This window comes from Leopardus geoffroyi, chromosome E2, assembly GCF_018350155.1.
Source record: "Leopardus geoffroyi isolate Oge1 chromosome E2, O.geoffroyi_Oge1_pat1.0, whole genome shotgun sequence".
In the NCBI taxonomy this organism is placed as follows: domain Eukaryota; kingdom Metazoa; phylum Chordata; class Mammalia; order Carnivora; family Felidae; genus Leopardus; species Leopardus geoffroyi.
The window spans coordinates 13,173,219-13,187,723 of record NC_059335.1 but is presented as its reverse complement, the minus strand read 5'-3'; the positions used below and the strand labels follow the sequence as shown (position 1 = coordinate 13,187,723).

General features: G+C 56.7%; 1 protein-coding gene and 1 long non-coding RNA gene across 2 annotated transcripts in view; one reads left to right on the top strand and one right to left on the bottom strand.

The window, feature by feature from the left end:
• Positions 1-14,505, top strand: part of POU2F2 (POU class 2 homeobox 2) — a 76,553-nt gene that overhangs the window by 14,494 nt on the left and 47,554 nt on the right. The window contains exon 2 of the mRNA XM_045442176.1: positions 2,160-2,220. The gene's annotated coding sequence lies outside the window, so the exon portion shown is untranslated. The remainder of the gene's footprint in view (positions 1-2,159; positions 2,221-14,505) is intronic.
• Positions 5,921-10,677, bottom strand: LOC123578868. The gene is made up of 2 exons (XR_006702541.1): positions 10,504-10,677; positions 5,921-7,615 (listed from the first exon to the last, which is right to left on the bottom strand). It is a non-coding gene; the product is annotated as an uncharacterized LOC123578868 (long non-coding RNA).

Sequence of the window (14,505 nt, the reverse complement as noted above, 5' to 3'; positions counted from 1 at the left end):
GACTGGGAATCGGCAAGGCGATTAAACGCCATCGATTTTGCCCTGCGCGCTGCATCGATTTTTAAATTTCCTATTGATCCCGGCCCTAAATCTCCTTAACCAAGACCTCACCGTGGAGATGACAGCCGCTGATTAGCTCCGGGCAGGGGTGGGGGGGTGGGGGTATGTGGGGGGAGCAGCCCCTGGGAGGGGAGAAACCCCAGCTCCTCCCTCCCCCCAGGGAACAGGGGTCCTGGTCCCCTTCCACCCATGAAGATAGAGGCCCCAGTAGAGAAAGGGGGATTTGGGAGGGTGGAGTTGGGGGGACCTCTTGTTCCTTTTACCCCCTTTTTTTTCCCCCGTTTGGGCTTTGCTCTCTACCTGTGGCTCTCTCCACACCTACTCTCTCTGTCTCCCCATTTATTCTCTTCCCTTTCCTATCCATCCCTCCGTCCATCCATCTGTCCATCCAGTCATCCATCCGTCCAGCCATCGTCTCTCTGCCTACTGTCTCAGTCTGTCTTTTTCTCTCTTTTCTCCTTCTCAACTTCTGTCCAGCCTCCACTAATTCCGTGTGCGTTTGGCTGGTCCTGGGCCTCAGTCTCCCCATCTGTGCCAGCATATTTGCCATGAGATAGGAAAGTAGTATACCAGACTTCCAGGTCCATGGCCATCCTACCTGTCCCCCTCTTGTCTCCCCTCTCAGGACTGCACGTATGGGGCACAAAGGTGTGAGACCGATGTGGGCTTACCGGCTTTGTTAACTCCCCCACAGGGCTCTCTCTTTTGCGACGGATGGACGTTGCTCCTCACTGTGAACTCATCAGTACTTGCCTGGGGAAGGTCTCCCTGACATTCTGTCTCTTTTGGGAAGTCTCGCCCTATCTTACAGTCCCCGCTCCTTCTCTGAAAGCCCACAGGAAGCAGGGGCAAAAGAGATCTCTGTGTGGGTTCCTTTCCCAGGAGGACCATGTTCCCAGAAGGCAAGAAACCAGGTTTTCAGACAAGGCACCTGGGCTCTTACTCTCTAACCAGCTCCCTCCTTCACCCAGCTCCACAGGACCCCAGGGAAGTCCCATCTCTTTTCAACCTCGTCCACTGCATCTGTAAAGTATGGCCGATCCCAGCTGTCACTCTGCCGCCCTGCAGGGCTGTGGACACTCTTTGGTGACTGGTCTCCCCATGTCCTCTCTGTCCTCTCCATCTTCTGCACACCACACAGTGGGACCTTTCTAAAGACAGAGTGGCTTGTGCCCCTTCCCCTAGCTGCTAGGCCCAGGCCCTGTGGGGTGCAGCCTCTGCTATCCCTGAAGCCTCGTCTTTCCCGCTTGTCTGGTGTCCCCTGGGCAGGTAAAGGCCTGACATTTCCTTCCCTTCCTCCCGGCCCTCTGCCTGACTAAAGTTTATTCGCTGTGCTCTGCTCGAGGGTAGCACCCTTCTTAGGTCTTCCCTGACTCCCCCTGGGATTCTTGCAGCACCCTCTCCTTACCCCAGCATGTTAGCATTGGGTCTTGCCTGTGAGCCCTCCAGCAGACAGGGCAGGGACCTTATCTAATTCACCTCTGCACCCCCACCCTTGGTCCAGAGCCCAGCCTAGATACACTTCCATATCTGCCGATTAACCCAACGAATAAATGAATGAATGAATATATGAGTCAGAAATATCATCAGGACTTTTATTTTCATCTCCTTGCAGCACGCAGGCACCTGACGAGTAACTCTCTCCGATGTCTTTCTCGTTTGATCCCCCCACCCGTCCTTTGAAATACATAGCTTGTGAATTAATTAATCCCTCCATCTGTCCACCCCTTCGCTCATCGCCCATCATTTTCTTACCGGGGCATCCTGCATTTGGAGGGCCCTCTGCCAAAGGCAAACACTGTAAGACACAGTCCCTGCCCTTCAGGGGGCTTCCAGTCTGATGGGAAAGACAGATGTTCAACAAGGCAGGCAGTGGGATGCCCATTTAAGAGATGGGGACACTGAGGCTCAGAGCCCGGAAATGACCGCTGAGGGCAACAAGTGGCTGGCAGGACCTGAGTCCACATTCGCCAAGAGGTGCCTACGGATGGTGCAACAGGAGCCAAGTTCCTCTACTTGAGGAGTTGCCTCATCCTGCCCGAGTTGGGGATGCTTCACATATTCCCTAGGAGGCTGACTCTCTTCTCCTCTCTTTCCAGGTTCTCGACTGGACTGGGTTGGTGGCCTGAATGTATTAGCTTCGCTGCGTTTGCCCAAGAGGTAAGGGCCACGGCCTCAGAGCTTTGCTTATTGCTGTGCTCCGGGTCCTGTTCCCTTCCAGGAGTCCCTGCTTTCCCCTCCTCTTCCCTGGCTGCACCCCAGGAGTGGTGCCCTTCCTTGGTTTGCTCTGTCCTCCACGAGGTTAGCCTGTTTTGCGTTTTTATGCTCTGTGTGTCCTGTGGCTTTCTGGCCAAACAGGTGGTTCTGGGTGTGGGTGACCGTGAGGGTTTCTGCCGGTGAGTATCATGCTCAGCAGGAGAGAGATGGATAACTTGGTGGCTCAGATCACAGCTGGGGGGCAGACACGCCTGTGTGAACCCCCTTTCTTTCCCTTCCTAACTGGGAGTGACTTGGGATAGTCAGAGCCTTCATTTCCTCATCTATAAAGGGAATGATAACAGAACCCTCCTCAAGCGCTGTCCTGAGGGCGGAAGGCTAGTGAGGCAGTTCAGATTCCAACTCCAGAGCCAGATGGCCCCTGTGCCTCATGTGAGTTGTGTAATCCTCAGTTTCCCCATCCGTCAGAGGAGGGTTATAACAGCACCCACCACACAGGATGGGAGGATGAAAGAAGTTACTCCATGGAAGCATTTGCCTCAGGAAGCAGGAGCTCAAAATACAGCTGGAAGATCCCCTGAACAAGTGAGGATTTGTGAGACCCCTCCTTGGAGCCCACTGAGACTCCCAAACAGAAGCAAGTGCTCCCCAGCAGCTCAGCTCATGAGGAAACGGGCTCTGGGCATGTGCTCTGGTGTTTGCTCCGCTCAGCCTGATGAGGCCCCGGTAGTGAGGATCCGGAGAGAGGTGGGACAGGGCCTCTGGGGTGGGACCTGCACCCCTACCACCACCATGCTGCCGCGTCTGTTTCTACCAGAGCAGCTTAACCCACAGGCCTCAGGACTGTTCAGGTTCAGGATGATTCTGGTTCCCTGGAAAAAGCACACATCCTGTACTCAGACCCCTGCATTCCTTACCAGTTAGAATAGGGTCCACGGATGGGTTTCACGGGGTCTGGGGAGGCCTGTGGTGGCCCTCATAGGCGTCCTACCCAGGCATCCTTGCTGTACCAGGGGTCAGACACCTGAAGAAGCAGATGAAAGCTGTGTCCTAGGGTCTGCAACCTGCGGTCGTAGGAACCACAGTGGACTAGAAAATGCATTGCGGTGGGAGACTGCTCTTCAGCTCCACTCTCTGTCTCCCTGCAGAGATGCAAACCCCACTTGCCAGATTTTCCAGTTTTCCAAAAGAAGTCAGATACCCAGAATTTCGTGTGAAATCTCCCATTAAAAAAATGTTTTTAATGTGTATTTATTTTTGAGAGAGACAGAGACAGGATGCAAGTGGGTTAGGGGCAGAGAGATGAGGGAAACACAGAATCCGAAGCAGGCTGCAGGCTCTGAGCGGTCAGCGCAGAGCCCTAGGCGGGGCTCAAACTCACGAGCTGCGAGATCATGACCTGAGTCGAAGCCGGACGCGCAACCAACTGAGCCACCCAGGCGCCCCTCTCCCATTTTTTTAAATGTTGGCTACTAACACAAAATTTCAAAAATCTCCCTGTGGTCCAAGCCGCATGGTTTGGGCAATCTTTGGCCCATAGAATTCTAGTTATACAACTTTTAGTATAGACTTTCTCTTGGGAAAACCCATCCCTATATCTCCCCAGTTGTGCTCCAACTCAGGATCTTCACAGCCCCCCTGAAACCCACCCATGGACCCCGTTCTAACTGGTAAGGAGTGTGGGAGTCTGAGTATAGGATGTGAACTTTCTCCAGGGAGCCAGAATTGTAGCTTTGCCGGGAACTTTCAGGTCCCCTGATGCTCTTGATGTTGAAAAGAGGGTCAAGGAGGAGCTTCTTGCTGGCTCGGTCAATAGAGCATGCGACCCTTCACCTCTCAGTCGTGAGTTCAAGCCCCACATTGGGTGTGGCGCTGACTTAAAATCAAATTAAATTACATATATATATGTGCATATATATATACATATATACATATATATGTACGTACATATATATGTATATATATATGTATATATATGCACATATATACGTATATATGTATATATACATATATATACACATATATATGTACGTACATATATATGTATATATATGTATATATACGTACATATATATGTATATATATATGTGCATATATATATATATATGCACATATATATTTAAAAAAAGAGGGTTGGGGCGCCTGGGTGGCGCAGTCGGTTGAGCGTCCGACTTCAGCCAGGTCACGATCTCGCGGTCCGTGAGTTCGAGCCCCGCGTCGGGCTCTGGTCTGATGGCTCAGAGCCTGGAGCCTGTTTCCGATTCTGTGTCTCCCTCTCTCTCTGCCCCTCCCCCGTTCATGCTCTGTCTCTCTCTGTCCCAAAAATAAATAAAAAAAAAAAACGTGGAAAAAAAAAATAATCTTAAAAAAAGAGGGTTGAGGAGCTTCCAGGTTGCAGAATTTGGGGACTAGAGGTTGGCTTTGAGGAATGCCTGAAAGTTGGGCTAAATTAGCAGAGGCTGTTAAAGGAATTATGTTTCAGAGCTGGCGGAAGTCGCAAACCAGGTCTCTGATTTTCGTTCTTTGTGTTCAGATAGATGTTTGTTAGGTATCCAAGGCTTCACGGACACACGTGTGACAGTTTCGGTAACACATGCCGAGAGCTGTTGCATCCAAATGGCGGAACTGATATTTACCAAGGGGCCACCTCCATGCCAGGGCCTACTCTGGGTATTTTGCATTAATCCTCAGTGCAAGCCTGTGAGGTGGATGGTGGTCCCCTGTTGCCAGAGAAGGAAACTGAGGCACAGAGAGGGGAGGCAACTGGCCTAAGGCAGGTAGAGGCAGAATTTGGGCTCAGGTCTGCCTGAGCTGTAAGCTCTTGCTCTCCCACATCAATAGGACTCACCACAGCAGTTCGAATCTCCTCGGGATGGCGGATCCTTATGCTTGGGCGGGGGGGTACTTGATTGGGGGGAAACCCCTGAAGTCTTATTTGTTGCCAACCCTGACAAATTTAAAAATGGAGAGGGTTGGATAATGCTTGGGCTATTTGTTGGTTTTTCACTAGAAACTAGAGACAAATGTACAACAGGGGGTGTTTAGCTGATGGAGTCTGTGAACTAGCCCTGAAGGCTGCTGCCAATATATCTGAGTGGTCCACGGGGAAAGTTCATCCCCCCCGCCCCCACCAGACGTGTTTGAAGGAGGCCACACTCTCTTCGGTATATCATTTTGTTACAAAACAACAACTACATCAAACATTGCCCCCACCCCCACTATCCTTTATAGCCGCACTTGGAAGGTGAGTGATTCCACTCCAGTATCTGGAGGCCTCCTCGGCGCCCAGACCCCCTCCAGCCCTGGAGGTGCTGTCTGCCTCTGTGCGCACGTGGCTCCCTTCCCTCCCCTCCCCTCCCCTCTCTTGGGCCCTTCTCTCCACTCTTGCTTGAGTTCACTCCTCAGCCTACCTTGGCTCTCCGGCTCTCCCTCTCTGTGTAAGGCTCCCTGACCCCTCACTAAGGCTGCATTGCCCCCTACCCCGTTCCTCCTTCCTGAGCACCGTTACCATGTCTGATCATATATTGTGTGTGTAGTGTCTCCCCCCATTAGCTGTCTGCACCCAGTCCCTGGCAAAGTGTAAATGGCTCAGTAAGGATTTGTTGAATGAATGAATAAAGAAATGAACACATGGACACATAAACCCAAATCCATCCATTTATTCTTTCTGCCAACATTTCTGGGGGGTTTCTAGTGTGCCAGGCCTTGTGTCTCAGTCTGGTGACACAGAGGGGAGGCAGACCTGTGTGGCCTCTGAGGGGCCCCAGATTGGTGGGAAGACAGCCATACGTACCCACTACCCTGAACTCACAGGTCTGCAAGGTGCTGGGGTCAGGAGGGAGTGGCATATGATTGACTTGCCTGGGGGGTGGGGGGCGGGCTCAGGCAGTCTTTGAGAGGAGGAGGTGGTGAGGGGGTTCCTGCAGGGTTAGGAGAAGCCAAGGCTAAGTTACTGTTCAAGTGGGTGGGTCACTACTGGGGACCATGGATGCTGGCCTGGCCTCAGAGTCCCCATGGACAGCTACTGTCCGCTGGACATCCAAGGCCCTCCCAGTGCTGGGCAGGAGCAGGTGGTGTTCCCACTTCGTCTCTCCCTCCCCTGTGTCCTTCCACAAAATGACTTGGTGGCCTTTGGTGTGGATGAGGCCCTGGAGTCCCACAGGTGGCATTCCCAGGGTGCCCGCACACCCTGAGGGAGAGAGTCTGCCTCAGAAGCAGGAGCTCAGCTGTGGGTGAGAGGATTCCATTGCTGGCTCTGGTGAGGGGCCTTGGAGAGAACCCAAGGCTGCTTCAGAGGCAGGGACATGGAGCCATAAGGCAGTCGCTTCCTCCCGTGGGTGAGAGTATGGGTGTGGCAGCAGAATGCTCCAGAAGCGGAAATGCAGGTCTGAGTGGCACTGCGGCTGTTCTGCAGACCAGAACCAGGGAGTCAGTATGTGGGGTTGGGGACTTGCTTGGATGCCCCAAGCCCAGTTAGCCACCTTTATGTTGCACCTGGGGCTAGCACTTTGGCTACCGGAATAGGGCATGTGCTGTTACAGACGGGCCTCGGGGTCGGGGTCGGGTGGCTGGGCCAGAAAGCAGCTTCAGCGGGGGGCAGCTCCTTGCCTGTGGGTGGGCCCATAGGGCGAGTCTGTGTGAGGCTGCAGGCTGGAGGCAGTCCTTACTGGGTGTGGAGTCGGATTCGGATTCGAGGTGCTGTTTGCCATTGTGGGATGCTCCGAGGTGTCGGGAGATCACTCCTTCCCTTTGGCTGGCACTGGCTGGGTGGAGATAGCTGTCACCCACCCAGGACTGGGAGCGTCTGTCAGCCACGGGGTAGGACCCAAATACAGATGTGGAGGAAGTGCAAATGGCTTTCCTCTCTCGGCAGCTTCAGGGACTGCTGGATCCCTGGCCTCGCAGTCCCAGAGCAAGTGAAGGCTGAAGTGCCCATTGTCCTGGCAGGCATGCAGCCCCAGGGGTGGCGGGCAGGCACTTGGCCCTAACTCCAAGTAGAGAGCTGGTAGAGAGATGTCAGGCCACAGAGTCTGACCCTAGGTCATTTTAGCAACGTTTCTTGGAAGTCAATATGTGCACTTCCAGCCCACCCCCGGGATTGTCCAGCTTATGTTGTCTCTGCTTCTGGTTTCCTTCCTTTCCTCTTCCCCATCCTGGGGCTCCACCCCTGTCCCTTTCTTTTTTCCTTTGCTTGGTTTCATCCGGGTCTTGGCTTGTCCATTCCACCCCACTCCCTCCTTGTTCTGAGCCTGGATCTGTTTCCAGTCTTGCAAGTAGGGTTTGTATGGGTCCACGTCTAGCTTTCTGTCTCCAGAGAGAGCCACATGGAGATGTGGACCTGGTGGGGATAAGGAGGGGGGGCGGTGAGGAAGAGAGGAGGAAAAAAGGTGCTTGAGGGAGAAATAAGAAAGGAGGTATCCCTCTCTTGCCCTTGGCCCACTGCTCCAGGATAGCTTCTCAGGCCCCCTGTACAGCCATCTGCCCTTCTCTGGGGACATGTGTGGACAGGAGGGCCAGAGGAGTCATCTGAGAAAGGGAGAGATGAACTCGGGGAGACTCAGGGAGCACCCCGCAACAGAGAAATGCCTGGAGAGAGGGAGCAGCTGAGAAGAGCAGACAAAGAGACAGGGAGATAGCAAAAAGTCAGCGGAGAGAGCAGGCAAGGGGCTCAGGGATAGTCAGAAAGAGTGTGTACGTGAGGGTGTGAGAATGAGCTGGTGGAGGTGAGGGCCATCAGCCTGGGGGGGTGTGACAGGGGCGGGGTGCACCCACACCTGGGGTCTGCAGCCCCACCCCTCAACAGGCTGCTGTGGGGCAGAGTGTAAGGAACTTGTACTTGGTGAAGGCCCCTGGTGTGTGCTCCTGTGTGTGGAGGGAGAGGCAGCAGGGACTGTGGGAAGAGGGAGATACTGCTCCCACCTGCCCTGTGATCAGGAGCCCAGTCTGCTCCCACCCCTCCCTGCTGCTGTCAGGAGACTGTTCCTGTCTGTCCATCCTGTTCCCTCCCTGCCTTGGCTCACAGGGACCTGGAGGACTGTGGGCCCCTAGGGCTTAGGCACCCCTGACTTCTGACCGGGGGTGGGGTGGGGCGGGAAGAAAGCCAGTGTGTGTGTGTGTGTGTGTGTGTGTGTGCACGCGTGCGTGTGTGTATACCCACGCACACGAGTGCACAGAAAGAGAAACTGCTTTGGATTGAGCCCCCCTTAGCCCCTCTCTAGCTTTGCTGCCTCAGTGTTTTCTACGTTCCCAACTTCCTTCCACCTCCAGCTTCGAGGTCTCTCCCCAGCTGTCTCTGCCTTTCTGTCTTGCTCTTCCTGTCTGTCTTGTCTTTCTGTTTCCCTCTGCGAATCGTTCCCATCCCCCCAACTCCTCAGTCCTCCGCATATCTGGCCCCCATCCTTGCTTTATCTGCATGCCTCCATCACTGTGCCTTCCATGCTCTCTGTCTGTCTGGCCCCTGTGTCTGTGTGTCTCTCCATTGCACGGTTGCCCTTCCTCTGCTCCTTTTCTCTGCCGCTTCCTCCTGTGTCTGGGTCTCTTCCAGTCTCTTTCATCCTCTGTCTCTCTCGTCCCTGTCTCTCCAGGTCTCTGGCTGTCCATCCCTGCCTCTGTGTGTGTGTCTCTCACTCCCCCTCCCTCCCCCCTTTTTTCTGTTTCTAACACCCACACTCACATCCTACCTCAGGAGTAATTGCTTTTGTCTGGGTTGGACTGGACTTGTGGTGGGGGGGAGGGCGGGGGGAGCGGGTGGCGCTGGGGGGGTTGGGAGGGACGGAGGTCGCTTGGTGGAGTTGAGGTGGCGTCCACTAAAGCAGGGGGTGCTGAGGAGCAGCGGTCCGGCGCCCAAGGGGGAAGGGGGAGGGGGCCGTGGGCCCGTCCTGGCAAAGCGATCTGGGGCCTCTGGCAGGGAAGAGAGGAAGGCCCTCACATTTGGATTTGGAGGCGATGTAGCTGATGTAGCCACAGCTATAAAACGGGCCAGCCGGCACCGCAGTGGCAAAGCTCTGCTGCCTCGCCACCCTCCCCCACTCAGGGACCCCCTCCCCGCCCCTGCCAACACTGTCAGATGCACCAAGTCACCATGACACACGCAGGACACACCCAGAGCTTCCATCCCACTCGTGGAAATACACTTGGCCCTCGGCACCCAGGGACACGTGGCATCACGTAGACACGCAGAAAGCACACTGGCTCTCTGACAGAAAGAAAGGAGCTCCCACACACACAGACGCAACCACACAGACAACCGCACACAGACGCAGGCACAGAGTCCGCACACACAGACACACGGGGGCTCGTTGCATACTCCCCAGATTCTCACAGACTCACGCCCGCCCAGACACACTCAGGCGGCAGCTCGCACACGCGGGTTTCCTGGAATGCAAGAACACACAGCCACCATGTCACCTGGGGACGGAAGGTCACCGAGGTGCTGCTGGGGATACACGCACACTCCCCCGAGGGTCAGGCAGATCTGCATACACACGTGTGGGGATGCCCAGAGTAGGGGAGATACTCATGAAAGCGCGCGCGCGCACACACACACACACACACACACACACACACACTCAGGGCTGCCGAGGCCCCGGGGATACACCCACAGATTCATGGTCACACGGACATGACTCAGTAGCTGAGACATTCGGGGACACAGTCCTGGAGTTCCACAGCAGAGCTCAGGGACTCAAAGACACACGGCCGCCCAGGTGCACGGGAACACACGCACACACTATACGTACAGCAGCTAGACAGCACAGCGCTGCCCTGGAACCCCTGTCCGAAGCCTCACAATCCCCCCCCCCCCCGCACTTCCCCCGCCACACACACGTGCAGGCCAGGCCCTGGGGCGAGGCCAAGGCAGCTTCTGCCGACAGAGACCCAAGGATGGGGCAGCCAGGGGCTCTGTGGATGGGCAGCAGGCTGCCTGGGGGTTGCCCCACTGTTCTGGGCATCCATTCACCTTACCTTACTCCAGCACCAACCCAGGACTTCCCCCACTCTGTGGGCTCAGGACAATGTCTCCCCAGCACCCCCAGGTACCCTCTGTCCATCTCCCAGAGGTCCATCCCTCTCATACCCTCAAAGGGCCCCATCTCCCCGAGCTGCTCCCAACTGAGGGGATGCCTGCTTTCTTCCAGGAGGACTGTCCCTTAATTGATCCCAGCCCCCTTACCTGCCAGTGTGACCCCCGTCCCCATCTGCTTCCCTGCCCATTCCCATACTCACCCCCTCTCTTGGCTGTCCAAGCTTTCAGCCTCCCTAAGCTCTCCTGCTGTAGGGGGGTGGTTGGCAGGATGGGGTGGGGGCTTGGCCCCTTGGAGGTGTGGGTAAGGGGGCCATGGGGGGTGGGGGACCTGGGTGCGGCTCTGAGAAAGGGAAGCAAGGCAAGCGGGGAGAGAGGGAGAGGCAGAGGCAGGCAGGCAGCCAGCCGGCTTTATATCCCTGCCGTATTGATCTACCATGTCACAGCCCCGGTCGATAGCCAGCCGAGAAAGAGAGGGAGAGAAGGGAGGGGAGGTTTGGGGGAGGGCAGCGGGACCCCTCTAGTCCTCGGCCCATCTGGGGCCTCCTTGGCAGGCTATGGGGCCATGTTCCAGCCAGCCCACCCCCCCAAAAAGAGGCCCACCTTATCCTCCCCCCACGTCCTTTTGGCTGCGGCCCTCTCCGTGAGAGCCAGCTTCGTGGAAGAATTTAAGCACAAATTTCCCCATTTCGTTCTGCCTCTGGCATCTCTTCATCTCTTGTGGGCACAGGGTTTGGGGGGCTGTGTGGAGGGATAGGCTTAAAACTGTTTACTGCCTTGGCTCCCCTTTGCCCTCCACAGTTGGGCTGGGCAGGTGGGAGGCTCTGAGGCAGTGTTGGGTGGGGTTAGGGATGGACGGGAGTGTGAATCTTCCTTTGCTATGTGTTGGTGGGCAGGAGAAAGAACCTCGCTGAACGTCCTCGTCCCCAGCCATCAATAGCCAGGTGCTTGGGAAGGCCCAGTCCACGTTGCTTTCCTGCCCTTTCTGACTTGATGTTTCACCTTGAAGCTGTACCGGGCCAGTGCTAGAGACACATCATATTTAGAATTTCTTTTCCCTGGTCCCCCTTTTTCTCAGAGGAGAGAGAAAACTCAGCTTCTCCCTCTTCTCAACCTCCTCTTCCCTCTTCCCTCTCTTCCCTTCCCTTAGAACTTTTTACTGCCTGCCCCCCTACCTAAGCCTCCCAAGCGCTGGGCAGGGAAGGCAGGGATGTCTCCTTAGGTAGGAGCAGAGAAAAGGGTGAGGCTCCAGACAGCACTGAGAACCCTCCATCCTTGATCCCAGCTCTGACTCCGTCTCCCCTCTCTGGGCCTCAGTTTCCCCCCTAGCCCCGTCTAACCCTGTCCGAGCTCAAAGGTTTTGTGTGGCTCTGGGATCTGCAGGGATCAGTACAGATGGGAGGCAGGGCCACGCAGAGGGTGAGACCAAGGCCAGAGGGGTGCCTGCTGCCCCTCCCTCAGCTGGGGCTGCCTGGGTCCCAGGTGCAGGGGACCCCCCCAGCCCCCAACTCCCGGGGGCTCCGGTTCTTTGTCTGTCCAGATCCTCCTCCCTTCCCAGCCCAGCCCAGCCTCCCAGAGAGGTTGAGGAATCACCTTAGCCTTGACCCGAGGGGGAGGGCAGAGGAGGGGCAGGCGAGCCCCACCCCCGCCTCCTGCCCATGGCCATCCCCACAGTCCTTCTCTCCCTGCTTCCCTGAGTACCAGGCCGCCCCCACCCAGCATAGGGATGGCTGTTCCCTTTGTTAGGAAGGGGGAGGGGAAAGAGCTGAGCTGAGGGGACGTGGCCTGACCCCCGACCTCTCCCCTTCCCTCCTCCCATCTGGGTCCCCAGGGGCTCAGAGCCCCCTTGACGGACAGTTCTGACCATCAGCCAAATGGCTCTGGGAGTGAGCAGGGGGCCAGGTAGGGGGGAGGGGAGGAAGGCCTGGCCAGGGCCCTGGGCCCATCAGAGAGGGGGGTATTTTATGGGTGGAGGGAGGCCCTTAGGATGAGTGGCAGGGGAGATAGGCACCCACAGGGGCAGGCTCTGGGGGGAGACTGATTGAACAAGGGGATGTGGAGGCAAAGAGGGGCTCAGCCCAGAGCCAGTAGCTCTGGACGCCCTGTGGGTAGGGGCCTGGCCTGGGCAGGCGCCCCCACCCCACCCCCAACCGGCCTTCAGCATTGGGAGTGCAGCGAGTTTAAAAAAAAAAAATTAAAAGAAAAAAAATAACAGGAGCAGGAGAAGCTGGGGGAAAAAATATATAAGAAAAAATATAATAAGAACTAAGCGGTGGCTGCAGGAGAGAGAAAGGGCAGGAGGCGGGGAGGGGGGCGCAGGGGGGAGGGCAGCTCGGGCCCTGGTCGCTGCGGAGGCCCGGCCGCCGGCCTCTGCGCTGAGCCCTCCGCGTCCCCCCTGCCGGCCCCCTCCAGCCCCGATCGATCCAGTTTCTTGGCAATAAAGCATTTTTATTGTCAGCTGCCCTGAATGCCAAATGTGAGCCTGGTCCTGCTCCCCCCTCAACCCGCTTCCTCACCACCCCTCCCCCAGCCCTCCTCCACCCCCTCCCCGCCACCCCCCACTGCAGAACCAGCATCGTCCATCACCAAGACCCCCTCCTCTTCCTCCTCATCCGTGTCAGCCGCAGTCCAGTACATCCTCAATAATCCACCAGGCCCCCTCCTCATCAAGGCTGCTAACCCCAAACCTGCAGGGGAGCAGAAAGGTGGGCTGTGGACGAGTCATCTGGGGGGCCACGGGGATGGACAGGTCGGTGTCAGGTGGGCAGGCAGGGAGATGATGGCCACAGGTTGAGGGAGATGCGGGCAGAAGTCAGGAGAGCTGGAGCCGGCCCCCAGAGCAGGGGATAAGAACAGGTGGGGGAAGGCAGGCCCCTGCCCCTGGGGCTGGCTGGTTGCGTTCAAGGGCCTGCACCCACCCCTTTCACACTGTCTGGGGACCAGGGGAAGGGACAGTGTGGGATTGGACACCCCTCCCACACCAGCTCCTCAAGGGCTGGGGACAATGACCCCTCCCCCACAGGACTTCCCCACAGGGGTGTTGGGGGAAGCAGTTTACAGAGGCCCTGGGAGCCCCACCCGGCTTGTTCTTGCTCCCCCCAATTCTGTTCTCTCTTTCTCTTTGTCTCTCTTTCTTTGCATCTTTCTGTCTCTGTCTCTGTATTATTCCTGACTCTCTCCTCCCTCCAGGGATGGAAGAACCCCCACACCCTTCTCCGTTCTACCTGCAGAGTCCCCAGTTATTCTTTTCCCGCCACACGCTTTTTCTCTGCCCACTCACTACACACTTTTCCCTCTGACCTCTCCTGCCCTGCCTGGCCCCACATCGCTCCTCTCCTTGCACGTCTTTCTTGGTTTCTCCCCGCTCCCTCAGCGTGAAAATAAACAGAGGCCCAGGCCCTTAGAACATCAGCAGGAAGTGCAGAGAGGTCTCAAGCCCCTCTTCTCTTCTCCCCGGGGGGCCTCAGTGCCTGTCTGCACCTGCTGAGCCAGAGCAGGAGAACTGGGGATTGGGTCCCCCAGATGTGCCGTGTGACTTTGCTCCTGTCACTTGCCTGCCCTGAACCTCTGTTTTCCCCGTCCTGTGGGTGACCTGTGGGTGCCTTGAGAGTCTGGAGTTCTCTCAGGCTCCTGGGGAGGCAGCTAGGCAGGGTTCTGCTCCAGAGCCTGGTCATAACCCTGTCCAGGTGTCCTACGATGCAGGCTCAATGCCGCAGACCCGCCCTCTCACCTTCTCCTGGAGACCCAGAAGGGGAAGCTGGGGAAAGCCCAAGATGCCAAGACTTTCCCTCTGGTCCTGGCAGGGCAGGTGGTGCTTTAGGGGGTGGTGTAGGGCATGGGTTCCTGACCCCAGGTAATGCTTCCAGCATCAGCCCTGGACGGCGAGGACAGCGTCACTTGTCCCTAGCTCAGTGTCTGCCAAGAGCAAGGGGTTCAAGAGGTCTCTGTGGATGGGTAAGCAAACAAGGAAGTGAGGAGGAGCCTGTGTAATGGTGGGGCATGCCGGAGGAGAAAGAGAGATGGGGCGCTTAGGTGGGGGGGGGGGCTGGGGGCGGGGCTGGGGACAGAGCAGGGAGGAGCAGAGGGATTTGGACATCTCGATGGGGAGTGGACAGGTAGGGGGGCACTCGCGAGAGGGAGGATTCCAGGATGAACCCCAGTCTCCTTTCCAAGCCGCCATCCTTCACCTAGAACTCAGCGACCCC